Consider the following 18,116-nt stretch of genomic DNA (forward strand, 5'->3'; position numbering starts at 1 on the left):
GCATTTGTCACATGTGGCCTTTATAATCATCATGTTTGCTACTTATATTCCATATTCTTTGGGTATTTTATCACAAAAGGATGCAGAATCTGGTCAAACGCCATTTCTTAATCTATTGAGATAATCATGGAACTTTTGTCCTTAAGTCTATGTATTGCCTTACATGTATTTAATTACAAATATTTAACAAAATTTTCTTCTTTGGGATGAGACTATCTTGGTTATGGTGCAAATTTTACTTGATATATTCTTGCATTTAATTTTTAAGCATTTTATTGAGAGTGTTTGAATCTATGTTCATTGGGGATATTGGTTACACGATATTTTGAAACAGATTTTATGTAGATGTTTGATAAAATGAATCATTCTGAGTTTGGTTTGGAAAGAAATCCTCATTCTGACACTACATATAACTTTATTATTTCTATATATATGTTCCTCTAGTGAGAATATTGCTAAGGTAGTATTCAATATCTAACTCAATAGTATTATTTCTGTTGTGCAAAAACATTCTTTTGTTTTCTAAAATCCTTTTTCTCTTGTTGTCTACTTCTCCCCACAATTGTTGATCCATTTCTTGATCAAATATACCTTGAAATCTCATTCTTAAAATCTTCTGTCCATCTTTTATAAACCCCATTAAGTGTAGTCAAATGCTTGTGAAGATGCTGCAATCAAGTTATCCTCATCACTTTCTGAAAGCTGCATTTCTGGCAATTACTTGTGATCTCTATATTATTATATAACCATTTTGTTTGACGTGACAGGTGACCAATCTGAGGTCCCCAATATACCTCTTTCTTTCTTTCTTTCTTTCTTTCTTTCTTTCTTTCTTTCTTTCTTTCTGTCCTTCCTTCTTTCCTTCCTTCCTTCCTTCTTTCCTTCCTTCCTTCTTCCCCCTTTCTCTCTCTTCCTTTCCTCCATATTCTGTATATAATGGTGCCTCAGAATTCAGGCCCTGGGCCTTTTTTCTCTTCTGCTGTCAATTCCTCATTGATTCATGAAACTTCATGCATCATAGACCATCAATTGTATAAAATTCTTAATTAAGCCTCTTGATTTAGATGTCAATATCTACATTTCTACTCAGCATCTTCCTTTTGATGTCTAGAGAAACTTCAAACTTAGAATGTTAAAACGTTATGCTTTAAAATGCTAATTAACCCAATTAAAAAATGGGGCACTGAACTGAACAGAGAATTCTCAGAAGAGGAAGTTCAAATGGCCAAAAGACACTTAAAGTCGTGCTCAACTTCCTTAGCAATCAGGGAAATGCAAATCAAAACAACTTTGAGATATCATCTTACACCTGTCAGAATGGCTAAAGTCAAAAACACCAAGGATAACCTTTGCTGGAGAGGCTGTGGAGGAACGGGTACCCTCATCCATTGCTGGTGGGAATGCAATCTTGTGCAACCACTGTGGAAGTCAGTGTTTCGGTTTCTCAGGAAATTCGGGATCAACTTACCCCTGGACCCAGCAATACCACTCCTGGGAATATACCCAAGAGATGCTCTATCATATGACAAAAGCATTTGTTCAACTATGTTCATAGCAGTATTATTTGTAATAGCCAGAACCTGGAAACAACCTAGATGCCCTTCAATGGAAGAATGGATGAAGAAAGTATGGAATATATACACGCTAGAGTACTATGCTGCGGTAAAAAACAATGACTTCTCGAATTTTGCATGCAAATGGATGGAAATAGAAAACACTATCCTGAGTGAGGTGTCCCAGACCCAAAAAGATGAACGTAGGATGTACTCGCTCATAATTGGTTTCTAGCCATAAATAAGGGCCACGGAGTCTACAATAGGTGAACCTAAAGAAGCTAAGTAAGAAGGTGAACCCAAGAAAAAACATATAGTTATCCTCTTGGCTAAGGGAAGTAGACCAAATTGCCGGGGAGAAAATTAGGATCTTGGGGGTGGGGTGGGATGGGGGTAAGGGGAGATGGGGAGAGAAAAGGTAGAAGGGAAGGAGGGGGGACTTGGGGAATCAGGAGAATTGGGATAAAGGAAAGGTGGATAGGGGAGCACGGAACCACAATTCTTAGTTAAGGGAGCCACTTTAGGGTGGGCAAGAGATTTGACCGTAGAGGGGCTCCCAAGTCCCCAAGATGAGGTTCCCAGTTAGTTCCTTGGGCAGCTGAGGATTGGGAACCTGAAATGACCCTATCCTAGAGCAATACTGACGAATATCTTGCATATCATCATAGAACCTTCATCTGGTGATGGATAGAGATAGAGACAGAGACCCACACATGAGCACTGGACTGAACTCCCAAGGTCCCAATGAGGAGCAGAAGGAGGGAGAACATGAGGAAAGATGTCGGGACCACGAGGCGTGCACCCACCCACTGAGACAGTGGAGCTGATCTACTGGGAGCTCACCAAGGCCAGCTGGACTGTGACCGAAAAAGCATGGGATAAAACCGGACTCTCTGAACATGGCGAACAATGAGGGCTGATGAGACGCCAAGGACAATGGCACGGGGTTTTGATCCTACTTAATGTGCTGGCTTTGTGGAAGCCTAGCCAGTTTGGATGTTCACCTTCCTAGATATGGACGGAGGGGGGAAGACCTAGGACTTACCACAGGGCAGGGAACCCGGACTGCTCTGTGGACTGGAGAGGGAGGGGGAGAGGAGTGGGGGGAGGGGGAGAAGGGTGGGAGGAGGGGGAGGGAAATGGGAGGCTGGGAGGAGGTGGAAACTTGTTTTTTGTTTATGTTTTTTTTTTCTTCTTTTCTTAATTAAAAAAAAAGAAAGTTATGCTGGAAAAAAAAAACGTTATGCTTATTGTCTTCCTCTCCAAGACTCACTAAATGTTTCCCTGCTTCTCAACAACATTATTTTTAGTTGCCCAAGCAAAAAGCTCTTGTGTCAGCCAGACTTATCCATTTTATTTGAAGCTAACATCCAGGCATCAAGTTCTAAGTAGCATATCACTGAAATAAATAGATTCTGACTACTTTTCTTGTCCTAATTGCCATTACCTGCTCATATCATCCTTACTTCTAATTTTCTAATTGAGGTTTCTAGGAGCTAGTGAAATCACTCAGACCTTAGTGGTCCTAACAATCCAGTTAACATTTAAGGCAGTACATGTAATATTTAAATGCTTCTCCTTTTATTCACAGTAAAGAAAAAAACATATATGAAAAACTCAATATTTCTTTGTTGTATCAAAAGTTCATATGTATCTTACCATAGGGTTAATATAACTTTTGAGGAAGCATTAAAAATGAAAAAGAAATATAGCAGTTCATGTGTTTCATCTTGGATTTGATGGACAGTGGACAATCAGAGAGAAACAGGTCTAAAGGACCCAAAGATAACAAACGTGGGAGGGGAGGTTCCAGGGTGGTCTGCTTGTTTTTATTCTTTGTGTCACTGTGTGTCTTCTTAGATAAGAATGTTTCTTTAGTAGAAACTTGGAGAAGGCTTCTTTCAGGTAGAATACCTTATCCTTGCTCTTTGGGAAAAGGAGGTGGTGTGAGGGAGGGACTCAGAATGGTCTTCATACATCTGATATTTTTCCAAAACGGAGTGTCACTCTTTGGAGTTAATATATCCCAAGCATTCTTAGCATGTAAGTGACCCGCTAAGGCCCTATATTCACGTTTCTTCTAGATTGCTTGTCTGAACTTCTTCTTTCTCCTATGCTCAAGTTATATTGTGGTTTTATTGTTACTTTGAACATACCACAAATGTTCATACCTGTGGTGTTTTGGATTACAGCGGCCCTAATACATACATATATTTGTAAATGCAGTCTCCAGTTTGGTGGAAGTATTTGGGAATTGTTTAGAGGTGTGACTTTGTTGAATTAGGTGTGTCACTTGGGGTGGGCTTTGAGTGTTCATAGCCCATGTATTTCCCAGTTACCTCCCTCTGCCTCCTGGTTCTGTCTAAAATTGGGAGTTCTTAGGACTAGCCCAGCAATATGCTTGCATGCCTGTTGAGATGTTTTCTGAATCATAGACTCTAACCCTCTGAAACTGTCAGTCCCAAATAAACAGTTTCTTTTATGAGTTGCTTTGGCCATGATGTGTCTTCACAACAATAGAAAAGTAACTAAGACTCCACCCCTGGGCCTTTGCATTTCCATTATCTCTGTTTGGCATGCTTCTTCCATAACATATCTTATATTTTCAGCCTTCATCCTTATTGTCTTAAAAGTCACCTTCTTGGAAGGGGTTTGTGTACATATCCTAGACACTAACTATTGTTTACCTTATTCACTACACACAATGTATTCAACACAAGTGAATAGTAGTAACTGTGATGTAATTTCAAAAAAGCAAAATCTCTATACATCAAAAGAAGCAATGAACATAGTGGAAAAGCAATCTACACCAAGAAAAAGTTTTTAAAAAAACCACATTTATCTCTAAGATGTTAAGTACAAAAAATATATGACATCCTGTAACTCACAGAAAACATAAACAGAAACAACATGCAGTAAAACAACCTGATTTAATAGTAAGAGAAAGCCCATGAATTACTTATTCTCAAATATATACACAAATGGCTCCCTAGCATTTCAAACTTGTTCAGAATCACTAATTACAAAAGCAAGACAAGTGCAGATCAGAAAATGTCACACTACATGTTGGATTGTTTTATTACAATAAATGCTGCCTATAGGACTCAAGTCGATGAATGTGCTTAAGCTGGTTGGATGTCAGAACGTAGTGTAAAAGGGATGGTCTGGACATTGTACAAACTCTAAGACAGTGATCTGGGGTGGGGATAGGGTTAGGATCACCACAGTAGCATTCAAAATGGTTCACCATTGGTTTAAAACTCAATCTTCTCTCCTTAAATGTTTATTTGTATATGAAGGAGTCTGAAGGAGTCTGAAGGTCTACTTCAAATAATTTTCTCTTGAGTCATAAAGCATTTGTTTCAACAAATAGATTCTAGGAACTAAAAGTAAAATATATTTGATTTTCTTGACAATTATATAGCTAGTGATTCTGACTGCTCATTAAATTTCAATGTTGCTTTTTTTAAGTAATTGTATGTTATTGTCAAAATTTGACATTATAGAACACTTAATAACTATTCTGAATTTATGAGTCTATATCAACCATGAATTTTAGTAAATTTTTAAAGTATTCACAATGTCGAATATAAATGAAACACATTTATGTAAATAACTTTAAATGGAATGGTAATTACTACATATTGTTCAAACTAGCACAATTGTTCACAGACTTTTACCAAAGTTTCAAGCTTAGCTTAATGATAGATAGCCAACAGTATGCTGAAATACTTATTAAATTCACTATGTAGTGAAAAGTTAGAAAATAAAGTGTAATAGTTCAAAGAGTGAAGAGCAATGGAAAACCAGAATGCTCAATTAATATTGTAAAATAAGTAGATATAACTGAGGATTTTGTCTCACATCAAGTATGTAAGGACACAGAAAAAGACATATCAGCTTGATATTAATTGACGTTCATAAAATAAACATTTTTTTTAAAGCAGCATATGTTCTTACAAACTTCTGGTCACAAAGGTGCAGTATGATTACCTGGAAAACAAAATCATGGATATTTTATTGACCTCTCAGAAAGAACTTAGCTGATGATGCCTAACTTATTTAAGATGGTTCCACATGGTAACTTCATGGTTCTAGGAAGTTGATGAGCATGGGAACTGTATCATTTAAATGTTAACTAAAAACTAAGACTTTTTTTCAGAGAATATGCTTCCTCCAAGGGATTTCAGGCATCCTATGACAACGTATTTTTAAAAGTAACTTTTAGTAGTTTTAGAACATGCTGTCTTCATCACTAACCCTCTGTGAACTCAGATACAAGTAGATTTTAGGAGGCTCCAGATTTATGTCTCGTGTCTTCTCCCTCCTTAACTCATTCTAAATAACAACAATGTCATCATTTTAATGGACCTTTTACTCTGTATCTAGCAGTTCATCTTCCTCTGCATTTAGGGAAACAGAATATAATTCATTTTTACAATAGTGCAGCATGATTTAAGTATCTATAAAATGCATGAACATGTCCTCACTCAACACAATCGAGCCTAATGCGGCCTGTAATTTCTCAACTCTCCATTTATTCCTCAGAAGTGACTGCTGTCAACTTTTCCTAGCAGACTCTGGAGTTTATTATGTAAAGAACTTGAGAAGTTAGCATGTACTTTCATTCCAAATACTCCATGGCAGATGAATAATGGCTGTTGCATAACAAAATGGCTCCCATGAAGGACTTAGTGAGTCAGGAGCACCAGATGTGTCACTATGCAGGCTGCTGGCCATAGTGCCAGTGGGTTTTACCATCTGTCATAGGCCACTGGCACAGCCATTGTAAGGGGTAGGCCCTGGGTGGTGAATGCCTTCTTGTTGACAGTAAGAGTGTTGCTTAGAATGCATAAGACCTAACAGATCCTACTAAAAGAACAATATGCATGCTGAGTCCTATATTTGCCCCAGGATTACCTAAGCAGAAAAATAGATATTGGACATAATTCTCTCTTTTTTATTCAACAAACACTAGAATCTCCTTTTTTAAAAAAGAGCATGGAATAGCAATTCTCAGAATGATGAAATAATTTGCAAAAAAAAGCCACTACCGTAAAGAGAAGTGACAAAATTTGAACCATTGATTTTGATAACAAGTATGAGGCCCTTTCTGCTAAAACAAATTGGAAGTAGGAAAATATAAATGCCCTAACAAGAATCATGTATTGTTTTTAAAGACAGCACACTGCCATCAATTTCCTGCAAGATATTTTCCTCAACTCTTATTAATTTGGCTTACTTCCTTAATGGACATTCTTTGAGTACTCAAAAGTAAATGTTTAAAGATAAATTCTTTATGAAGAAGAAATATTCCCAGTGCGATTAGAAGCTTTATAGTGCAATATGCTCCATGATAGCAAGGGTGTTTGTTTAAGTTTTTCCTTCTCCAAAATATCGTCCTTGGTTAGGATGTTTTTCATATATTAATTAGATGAATCTTTAAAAAGTAATTGAAGTGCTAAAATGAATCATGATTTTTCAAGCCAATAAAGTAGATCAGTAGATCAGTGAGCAAAAGCAACTGCTACCAAGACAGAAGAACTGAGTTCAACTCCAGGACCTACAAGGTAGAAAGATTTCTATAAGCTGTCCTCTGACTTCCACAGGCACACACATATGTGAGCACACACACACACACACACACACACACACACACACACACACACAAGGGGAAATAAAAAATGTAGAAAAATAAATAAATCAATTTTTGTTGGGTACTATATGGTAAGGGGACATTTTAAGAAAGGGCTCTCAACCGCCACATTGTCAATAGTTAAGGAAACCATGTAGAGAGGATGATAAAAAAAAAAAAATCTCACTACAGATACAGGTGCAAGTAACAAAGCAAAAAAGGAGAGATGGGTAGTTTAGAATTAGTGATGGGTGTGTGAAGTCATGGCCTCTTGTTCACAGACTGAGAGGAATGCCGGAGTATAAGAACAGAGATAAGAGTGAACTTCTTAGCAGAAATCTCAATGAAAAAGAAATCAATTAAAAACCTGTGTCAGCAGTCACAAGCAGTCCTTCTGAGGGCCCTGAGAGAGAAGCAGAAATGAAAAGCCAGGCCGCTGGGTCTCTTCTGATCATGGTGTTTGTGTTTGGTAGTTACTGCTTGGGAGGATTCACAATGCAGATTGGTTGAAGCTAAGAACATTATACCCATATTTGAACCACATACCTAAAAGTAGTGCGTGTGAGTGTGGCCAAAACTGCAGAACATGGTTACATAAGAGTCACTTACCCAGTGTGTGGGTGCAACCCTCGCGGTCCTGAGTTCCTTGCTCGTGCTCTCTCTCCTTCTGCTCCTGATTTGGACCTTGAGATTTCAGTCCGGTGCTCCAATGTGGGTCTCTGTCTCTGTCTCCTTTCATCGCCTGATGAAGGTTAATATTCAGGAGGATGCCTATATGTTTGTCTTTGGATTCACCTTCTTATTTAGCTTCTCTAGGATTGCGAACTATAGGCTCAATGTCCTTTATTTATGGTTAAAACCCACACACTGAGACAATGGGGATGTTCTATCAGGAACCCACTAAGGCCAGCTGGCCTGGGTCTGAAAAAGCATGGGGTAAAACCGGACTTACTGAACATAGCCGACAATGAGGACTACTGAGAACTCAAGAACAATGGCAATGGGTTTTTGATCCTACTGCACGTACTGACTTTTGGGGAACCTAGGCAGTTTGGATGCTCACCTTACTAGACCTGGATGGAGGTCGGTGGTCCTTGGACTTCCCACAGGTCAGGGAACCCTGACTGCTCTTCGAGCTGATGAGGGAGGGGGACTTGATCGGGGGAGGGGGAGGGAAATGGGAGGCGGTGGCGGGAAGGAGGCAGAAATCTTTAATAAATAAATTAATTAAAAATAAATAAATAAAAAAGAAAAAAAAGAGTCACTTTCCCCAGTCATGTACGTCTTGGAGAAAAGAATACCAGTTCAGCTTATCAACTCATATTTACAAAGGAAATGCAGAGTGATGTGTATTATAAAAGACTAAAATAGCATTAAACAACATAAAATTAAAGGCCAGGGACTCCTATCTACAAGTTCGTATTTTTAGTAGGATTTTATCATTATCAGTTTTCTGTCTGTTTTTATAAATATATTGTAGAAAATGGCTAAAAGTCACACATTTGGCATATTTTTTCAGGTAAACACGTGCCACCTGAGGACAAAATGCTACATAATACAGAAAACTCAAAAAGCATTATGGAATCCTTGAAAATTAAAAATATTATGGCAGAAAAATTTAAAAACTTCAGCCTGTGCTTCTTAGCGACATCAGTCACAGTAAGGAAAACTGAGTTTATGTTTAAGATTCTTGCATCATAGTCTAAAGATATTGCAGATTGCCATGTAAGACACGAGCAGCCTAACTAGATATGAATGCAAGCCCAGACTGTATTGAAATCCTTCGCTGCACTTCTACTTCTCAATAGAGAATATAAGGATGGGTAGTCACGCTGGTTAGCAGAATTCATTACAGACATACTAAATTATGCATTGAAGAGCTACTTTAGAATGCACAGGGACATTAAGTTGCTTGATGAAACCTGAGGTCCTCCGGAGCTTATGCCATTATTAAGGGTACTCCTTTCCTTGCCGCTGCATGAGTATAACAAATGAATTGGTCAAAGGTCAAAGGGCTTATCTAATTAATGGCTTCTTTCTAGTCCTCCTCTTCTTTCTTCTCATTAATATTATAAAAGCAATATATACATATCATAAAAGATTAAAATAGTATTAGAGAATATAGAATGAAAGGCTAGAGATCCCTTCCTACCAATTTATAATTCCAAAAAGATTTTGTCATTATCAGCTTCATGTCTAAGTTTATAATTACAAAATGGAAAAATGGCCAAGAATCCCATATTTGGCATAGTTTCAGATAGATAAAGATGTGTCGCTTAGGAATGCTATATAAGGCAGAAAAAAACAGAAAACATTAGAGAATCCTTGGAGATTAAAAAAGAATTCAGCATAACTTTTAAAATTCATTCAATGAGTAGAGAAGAAAGTCCAGCCTACATGCCATACCACCACCCTAGAAAATTACTCTCAGTGGTTTAATATTGCTATCTTACATCTTAAGGATGCCCAACATCTGTCTTATTGTACTTCAGGGTTTATCAATAGGCGAACATATGTGCCTGAAGATATAAACTTATCTAATTATCCATAGCTTCTAAGGTCATAAAAACCCAGAAGAAAATCAATCAACTACTGCCATTTTTCTAATAGTGTAGTAACTAACTGTATTATGATTACCTATATTCATATCCACAGATAAGTGTGACTCTCACCCCCATTAAATAACCCTCTTTTTGCCACATATGGATAATATTCAAAGATTTATAACTTGTTAAAATGCAAAAAATAAATGATCATGGATTTCCATCCTCAATTTGTGTATATATATATACACATATATATAGCAACTTTTATAAATCAGGCTCAGAGAGCATCATGGAAAAGACTAAGATTCGGAGAATCAGGATGTCTGATGTGAGATAGTGTCTTCTAGGCCTGAAAGGGAAGTTGCACTCTTGAAATATCAACAACATGGTCGCCTAAACAGGATGTGTGTAGGCGCAACACAGAAGAATGCCGACATGGATAAAGAAACATCTCACTAGGCCCCACTCCTAGATGACGAGCCTCAGGCAATTAATCGCTGCTAAGAGGAGAGTCAGTTTTCCCCATGAACAAAACCCCTGGTAAGTTCTCCAGTTCCTAATTATCATTTCTAAACAAATAAACAGGGAAGAAACAATAAGTGAACTCAATAAGCTGTGTTTATAAACATACACACAGTACACAAATACATGACAGAAATGTGTGTGTGTGTGTGTGTGTGTGTGTGTGTGTGTGTGTAAAACAATAATAATTAAAGAAGTCAGGAATTTGAGAGGAAGTGAGTAAAGGACTTGAAAGAATTTGGAGATGGGAGATGTAGAGATGTATATAATATAAACATTGTACTCATGTATAAAATTACAAAATAATAAATAAAATGAGAAAATAAAAGACAGAAGCCAAACAGGAAGACTTTATGATTATAAACCATATCAAAACAACTCATCTTTCTGTATCTTAGACTCTTGTAAGAGGAGATTAACAATTACTGAAAATAATCAGGCAATATTTGGTACCAGGTGACAAGAACTATCAAAAATAGTCAAACTACAGAGGAGAACTGAAGATCCAAGGAGGATATGGGAACTAGTTCATTTTGATAGAATGATTAGAAGTTAATATACTATACCTCATTTTATTTTATTTATTTATTTATTTTTGGTTTTTCGAGACAGGGTTTCTCTGTGGTTTTGGAGCCTGTCCTGGAACTAGCTCTTGTAGACCAGGCTGGTCTCGAAATCACAGAGATCTGCCTGCCTCTGCCGCCCGAGTGCTGGGATTAAAGGCATGCGCCACCACCGCCCGGCCTATACCTCATTTTAAAATGATGAGATTCTACAAAGATTTGAAGGAAGGCATTCGTATAAGTTATATAGAGGAAAATTCTTCCATAGATATTCTGGCTAGTTTTATGTCAACTGGACATAAGCTTTTGGTTGTCTGAAAGGGGGTAACCCCAATTGAAAAATCGCTTTCATAAGCTTGGCTGTAAAGCATTTTCTTTTTCTTTTCTTTTTTTTTTTTTTTTTTTTTGGATTTTTCGAGATAGAGTTTCTCCATTGCTTTTTGGTTCCTGTCCTGGAACAAGCTCTTGTAGACCAGGCTGGCCTCGAAATCACAGAGATCTGCCTGCCTCTGCCTCCCGAGTGCTGCGATTAAAGGCGTGCGCCACCACCACCCGGCTAAGCATTTTCTTAATGAGTGATTGATTGGGGGAGGTTTCAGCTCATTGTGGGTGATGCTGTCTTTGGTCTGGTTGTCCTGGGTTTTATAAGAAAGCAGGCTGAGCAAAGCCATGAGTAGCAACCCAGAAAGCAGCACCTCTCCATACCGTTTCAGCTCCTGCCTCCAGGCTCCTGTCCTTCTTGAGTTTTTGTCCTGACTTCCTTTGATGATCAACTGTGTTGTGGAAGTATAAGTCAAAATCTCTTTCCTGCCCACTGTGCTTTTGGGTCATGGTGTTTCATCAGAGCAATAGAAACCTTAAAACATACATGGAACATCCAAGATAAAAGGTCCTGGGAATCTGTACCAAGCAGAACAGAGCAAATCATTTCAGGCCTTTGGGAAGAAAGTGGTCTCTTTTAGACAAAAAGAATTACTCTGGTTTCTTACTGACAGTAAATGGAGTCTTGGTCAAACCAATACACTTTGTGGAGGGGTCTATATATTTTCTTTACTTTCGGGGTTGTAGGGACAGGGATATAAAGAGAAATGCTGTAAAACTTTTCTGTTTCTGTTTCTCCGAAACAGTTTGAATAAAGCTATTTTTAAATAGTTCCTGAATTATTGATAAACTTGAACACATAACCTCAGAATAGGAGTATATTTATCACAGGCGAATTACAGAATTCCTTCATAAGAATTCATCTTAAGTGGATAACTACAAGACTGCAAAGACTTTTTACCTATATCAAGTCAATTGGAAATCACTTATATTTTCCGTTTTAAGTAGGCTTTCTAATGTATTTAATTTATGTATTTTAGGAAGCCATTCCTTTTTATTTTGTAATATCTTCTGATTTTTTACTAATTCTTTGTTCTTATTTTTGGTTTGAATTACGTTTGAGATTTTTTACTTTGCTCCTTTAGTGTAGTAGTATCTTGCATGTTTGTTTTCTCAAAGCCAAAGCAATCTTTGAATTTACAATCATCTTTTGGTATTAATAGGGGAATGATCTCCTCTACCTTCCCCTAGGCTCTACCTTATACCTTGTCACAGACAGCAAAATTTTCCAGTGCTTCAGTTGTTTATATAAAATGTCATGTATTTGCAGATAACCTACCAACTCTATCCTACATAGGGTAAATAAATCATCACTACTGTATTTAAAATACCAAAAAGTAGGGCATATGTTACATAATATTGTAATAATATTGTTTTGGAAAAAACAAGAGGATCTCTATATTTTCAATAAAAATATGTTTTCCAAAGGTTTTAAACCTGAAGTTTGTTGCATCTTCAGATAGTGGAAGTGGATATATGGAAGGACAGACACATGGTTAATTTCTATTTCTCCCTTGTTTCTTTGTATGCTACTAAAGATTGAGCCCAGAACTTCTTGTATGTCCAGGAAGCATTTTAGAACTGAGCTACATTCCCAATATTTTTTCAATGTATTTATCGTTAATTTTTGGAGAAGTTCATACAATGTGTTTTTGATGACCACCAACACCTCAAGTCTACCCCTGGGGCTGGAACTTTTTGCCTGTCTCCATTCTCCATGCTGAGAGTTTTGTCTGGCCTGAGCTTGTAGGGGTCTTGTCTGTTCTGTTTCAACTGCTGTGAATTCATATGTACAAATTCACAACCTGAACTCATAAGCATAAATCTGTAATTGTAAATTTAGAAGTGTAAGCACTAAATTCATAATGTGTAAACTGTTCAGGTATGCAGAGAGAATACTGTTTCTCTGTAGCCATTCATCATAGCTTAATCTTACAATATTTCTGGGCGCTCCTGCACAATGATGCCTGATTCATGGGAGAAGGGGTATAATATAGATGTCCAATTTTGGAATGAGCATTTTGCAATCTCTTATTCTCTACACCTTAACCAGTTGTTGGTCTCTGTGTTAATCACCATTCACAAAAAACAGAGCCTATAATTGAGTCATTTTAATAATCTGCCTATTTAGCAGAATAATAATAGTAGGTTCTCTTTTACTGTCTACAGGTTGTGGGCACAGTATTGGTGCCAGATATGGATTTTGACTTGTGGTGTGGGCTTTAAATCATTTGTTGGCTATTATCTTCAAATCTTCAGACGTGTGTGCTTCTAGTGGACAAGCATAAAAGATATGAAAGGTTTACCTATATTATAGTAAGGTATTTAGGCTCTATATGTATTAGAATATAAATGCACAGTTTGCATAGCATGTATTTACATGTGTACAAAAGAAGAACATATTCATATAGTCAGAAAAGAAATACCATATATGTAATGGAATAAAAAGTTAATTTTTAGTAAAAATAAAATTATAATAAAATAACAAAAGATTAAAAATATCAAATATGTTTAAATTCATGAGCTCATAATAATATTTAAAAACATTCTGTCCCTATTTTTGAAATGTGGGGAAACTAAGCTATTCCTATCATTCATAAAATCAATAATCTAAAGAAACAAATCCAGCATGTGTTCTCTTTTCTACGCAAATTGTATTACCTAAAAGGGAATGGTTGAGAATTTTTTCTGTATAGAGTTATTCTAAGTAGAAAATGCATTAAAATCTGAATTATACCACTTTATGCTGTATAAATAGTTAATAGTTCCAATACAGTCTATGAAAAAAACAAAAACAATTGGCTTATGAACTCTTTGTGAAAGAGAAACATCGCCTACAGAATATACTTGCTCAAAATAGAAATAGGTATAAGTTCAAGTTTCTATTTCTGATTAAAATTACCAAAATGCTACAGGGGACCAATACCATCTAAAAAGACAATGTGAGAACACAACCAGAAAACTCTTGCTGGCTAGACCTCTCTGGGTCAATTGTTTATCTATCTTTGAGATGAAAATTCCAAAGCAATATAAAAACTGTAGGACCTACACATTAAAAGAGACTGAGGTGGGAGTAATTGTAGGTCTCGGTTTGATAAAACTTGATTTTAAAAATTAAACAGTTGAGGAAGCTCTAATATCTGGATTCTAATTAGAGTTAAGAAATAATTACTTTTTCCTAAATCTATCAACAGTGTCATAATTATGTTTAAAAGTCATTATCTGAACTGTATTTTGAAATGCTTCAATAACATATTCATTTATAAGTAGTTAAATCTGAGAGGACATTGGATAGGTATATATGATAGATATCAAGAAAAGCTTAATTTTAAAAATATTATTACATTTATTATTTATAAATATTATTATATATATATATGTATGTTTTGACTGCATGTGTGTCAGTGTACCATATGAATACCTAGTATCACTGAGGACCAGAAAGGAACATTGAATCCCCTCAAACTGGAGTTAAGATGGTTGTGAGCAGCCATGTAAGTACTGAAAATCAAACCTAGGTCCTCTGGTAAAGCAACCAATCCTTTAACACCTGAGCCATCACTCCTTCCCTACATGAGTAGTTGGATAATAGTTAGAAATAAGCCTCTCTACTTTTGCATGATTAATGTCATGCAATAAACTGAAGATAAAGAGAAAAAAAGGAGAACTCAATCCTTCCTCCCTCTCTCCCTCTCTTCCTCCCTCACCCCTCTTTTCCTCCCTCTCTCACTTTCTTGCTTCCTTCCCTTTTCTTTATTCATAACATGTGCTCTCTATGTAGCCCAGAAATCTGTCTTCTCAATCTTTTTGCCTTTAATTTTCAAGACCTGGGGTTCCAAGTGTGTGCCACCATACCCTAATCTAACATTATATTTTACCAACATAACCTCAAATAGATTTTGAATTTAAAAGAAATAGCTACTACATTTAAGTTTCCCTCTTAGATTTGCAACAATGTTTTTTATTGCATAGTTGCTAATAGTTGTAACAATTTTTAAAAAGGGAAAATAACATCCATAAGAATTAGTCCACAATTGAAAAGTCTAGGATACCCTTCTTTTTAATTGTTTCTTCATCTACGTCTTGATCTTTCTCCTCACACCTCCCTTGCCTTCATTAGTTAGGACACAGATCATAACTGATCCAGAAATGGCGTATTTTTCTTTATCACATTTTCAACACAAACATCTATGATTGTTTTAGGTATGCTTTCTGTTCCCTAGAAAGGGCTATAAGATCTTTGGAAATTCAGATTTTCACAAATGAAACTACAAACAGTCCATGTAATCACAGATCTTCACCCCATACAGTACTCAGTCTTGTTCCTAGACAAATATTTTCACTTGCTTAGTACCCCTAAGTAATGTCTTTTCCACGTCCCCAGAATGTGACACTCCTTTTACCTAGCTCATCTCCCTCCATGCCCTGAATCATATACCCTGGCCTTTAAATGTGTGTGTGTTTCACCCTCATTTTCTTCAAGTGCATAGCTGCCACTTACCTGCCATTTCACTTTACAGATCCAGTGAACCTGAGATCAAGTATGGACCAAAGTACTTAATATGTATTATAAAATAGATATGTGATAAAGTCATATGACTTTTGCCTGCCAGAGATAGGAACCATTTTTTTGTTTGGTGTTTTTACTCTGTACATTCTATCCACCCCAGTAGCTTCATAAGTTATTATATCCAGTGTTTTTGTTTAAATAACTTTTATTTAATAATGACCCCAAAGCTCAATAGCAGTACTGGCAATTGAAATGTCAGAGAAACCATATTATTCTTTCTATAAATGTAAAGGTGAAAATTCTCAATAGGGAAATAAAAAATAGAGCATGTTAACATCAACAGTCAAATATAATAGAAAAATAGTGCATTTACAGTTTAAAGCTCTCTGAGATTTTAGACACCTTGGGTGCAAGACTGTGTTGTAGATGAATCCATTGGGATCGGGCTCCACAACTTTGAATTTTGGTTGCTTCTGATTTTCTATAGTGGTCACTTTTGCAAAGAGAAATTTCTCTGATGATTGCTGAGCGCTATCATGAGGATTAGCTTTCATTGTACCAGAAAGCAATCTGCAAGTTTCCAAAGGATTTAGGCAACCAAGAGTCCTACCCAACTATGATGCCTTGAACTGCATAAATGGTTAGCATAGCATCACAACCCTAAGAGTGCATTCGTGGCACTTTGATAGTAACCAATAGCTCTGTAACTGGACGTAAGAACCATTCAAAAGGAAGGAAGACATACTTAGTATTAGAACCCGAGATAACTAACTGCTCATTGGTAGTACAGTCATGAATATGGGAGGAAAATATATCACCACGACTTTACTAGACCAATATAATCCCTAGAAACAATGTAACCATTTGTCTTTATATCCACAGGTAAATGAAATCCTTTTCTTATACTCACATAGACTTCAGCCAATGGCTTCCCTCAATACATTCTGACATAAAAAATAATCCTTTGCTATCTTTAATTCTGGCATAGAATCCAGCCAATGTCCTTGGCTTAGTCTTATCTCTAGATCATTACAGTTCCTATCGGATGCTTTCAAACAGCTCTAAGCGAACTCTTTTCGCCTTTGTCTGCATTCCACATTTGTCTTATATATCCATACCATTCCCTCATATTTAGTCCCATTCCCAGATGCACACACGTGTATCTTACCAGATGTCTTCCTGAGTCATATGCCCTAAAGGTCTTGTCACCAGGTGAAAACTTTGTACTGCTGGCAAAGCGAAAAGCCACACCCCTGAAACACAAATAAATATAAAGCAACTTGTAAATTACTGTTATTTCTTGACAGCCGTACCTTTTAAAACTTAGAACTTAATTTTCCGAAAGACTCCCTGTGTTGTTTTTAGTAGTTGGTGAAAATTGTATAATCTGCTATTTCCAGTGCTCCCCTGGGTACCAGGAAGCTTAGAGTTAAATTAATGTTCAACCACAATTAGCACACCTACCAAAGAGGATATTGCTTTTACTTCTTCTTTGTGAAATTCCTTTCTTTTTAAATTTCTAGTTTTATTTTTAGGTTTATTATAAACCATCCCCGATCCAATTCAAAGTGTTCAAGCTGTGATTATAAATGAAATTTTAAAACCTGGGTTGGAGAAAAGGATTTTCCATGCAAGATCTTTTCTGAAGTATCAGTTTATGGCCAGAGATAAATACCACCAATTCTATAGAAAGTCACAAACTGAACAAGCTATTGACCCATCCTGCTTATCAGAGAGGCTCTTGGTTAGCACACTTTGCCTTTAAATCAGAAGTTTCTCACTTACAGTGTCTACTACAATCCTGAAAGTGCTTCCATGGACTCCTAAACAAATAATCTAATAGAAGCTTTTAAAATCCATGAGCTTCCTTTAGAAGCAATGGGGCCAGAGGAACAATCAAGCAACAAAACATTTGAGCACTCATGTATGTATTCACAATGCATCACATTTTCCAAACACCTTATGCCTGTGTTAGACACTATGATGAAGTTAAGAACTCAAATCCCCAACTCCAAAGAGGTCCCAAAAGTTATATCTTTCTTACTTTTACAATCAAATAACTATTTATCATGTGTTTTACTTATTAGATAATTAGCTAGGGGTGGTTTTGCAACTACTTTTTTAACTTCTTACAAAGGGTTTTTTTTTCTTCTTGTTATGATATCCTGGGTCTTTCATAGGAGGAGTGAAGGGAGGTGAAGCTGTGATCAAGAAATATTATGTGAGAGAAGAATCTATTTTCAATAAAAAAGAAAGGAAATTAATAACCAGAAAAATAAATAAAAATAAAATGAACATTTTAAACAAACACACGAATGGAGGCTTTCCTGGAATTTGTTTTTCTAGTCTCCATCAAGAGCCTGGACAACTGGAAAACAGGTCTGGAATCTACACCCCTAAAGGTGC

At 36.5% G+C, this 18,116-nt stretch overlaps 1 long non-coding RNA gene across 1 annotated transcript in view; it reads right to left on the minus strand.

Moving 5' to 3' along the window:
* The window catches only part of LOC121460468, a 366,412-nt gene extending 349,446 nt beyond the window's left edge, over positions 1 to 16,966 (minus strand). The window contains exon 1 of the long non-coding RNA XR_005976056.1: positions 16,879 to 16,966. This is a non-coding gene — a long non-coding RNA (uncharacterized LOC121460468). The remainder of the gene's footprint in view (positions 1 to 16,878) is intronic.
* Between the last annotated feature and the right edge of the window lie 1,150 nt (positions 16,967 to 18,116).

The sequence above is a fragment of the Microtus oregoni genome, unplaced genomic scaffold (genome assembly GCF_018167655.1).
Source record: "Microtus oregoni isolate MIOR12 unplaced genomic scaffold, Mior012 000020F_ref0000438, whole genome shotgun sequence".
Lineage (NCBI taxonomy): Eukaryota > Metazoa > Chordata > Mammalia > Rodentia > Cricetidae > Microtus > Microtus oregoni.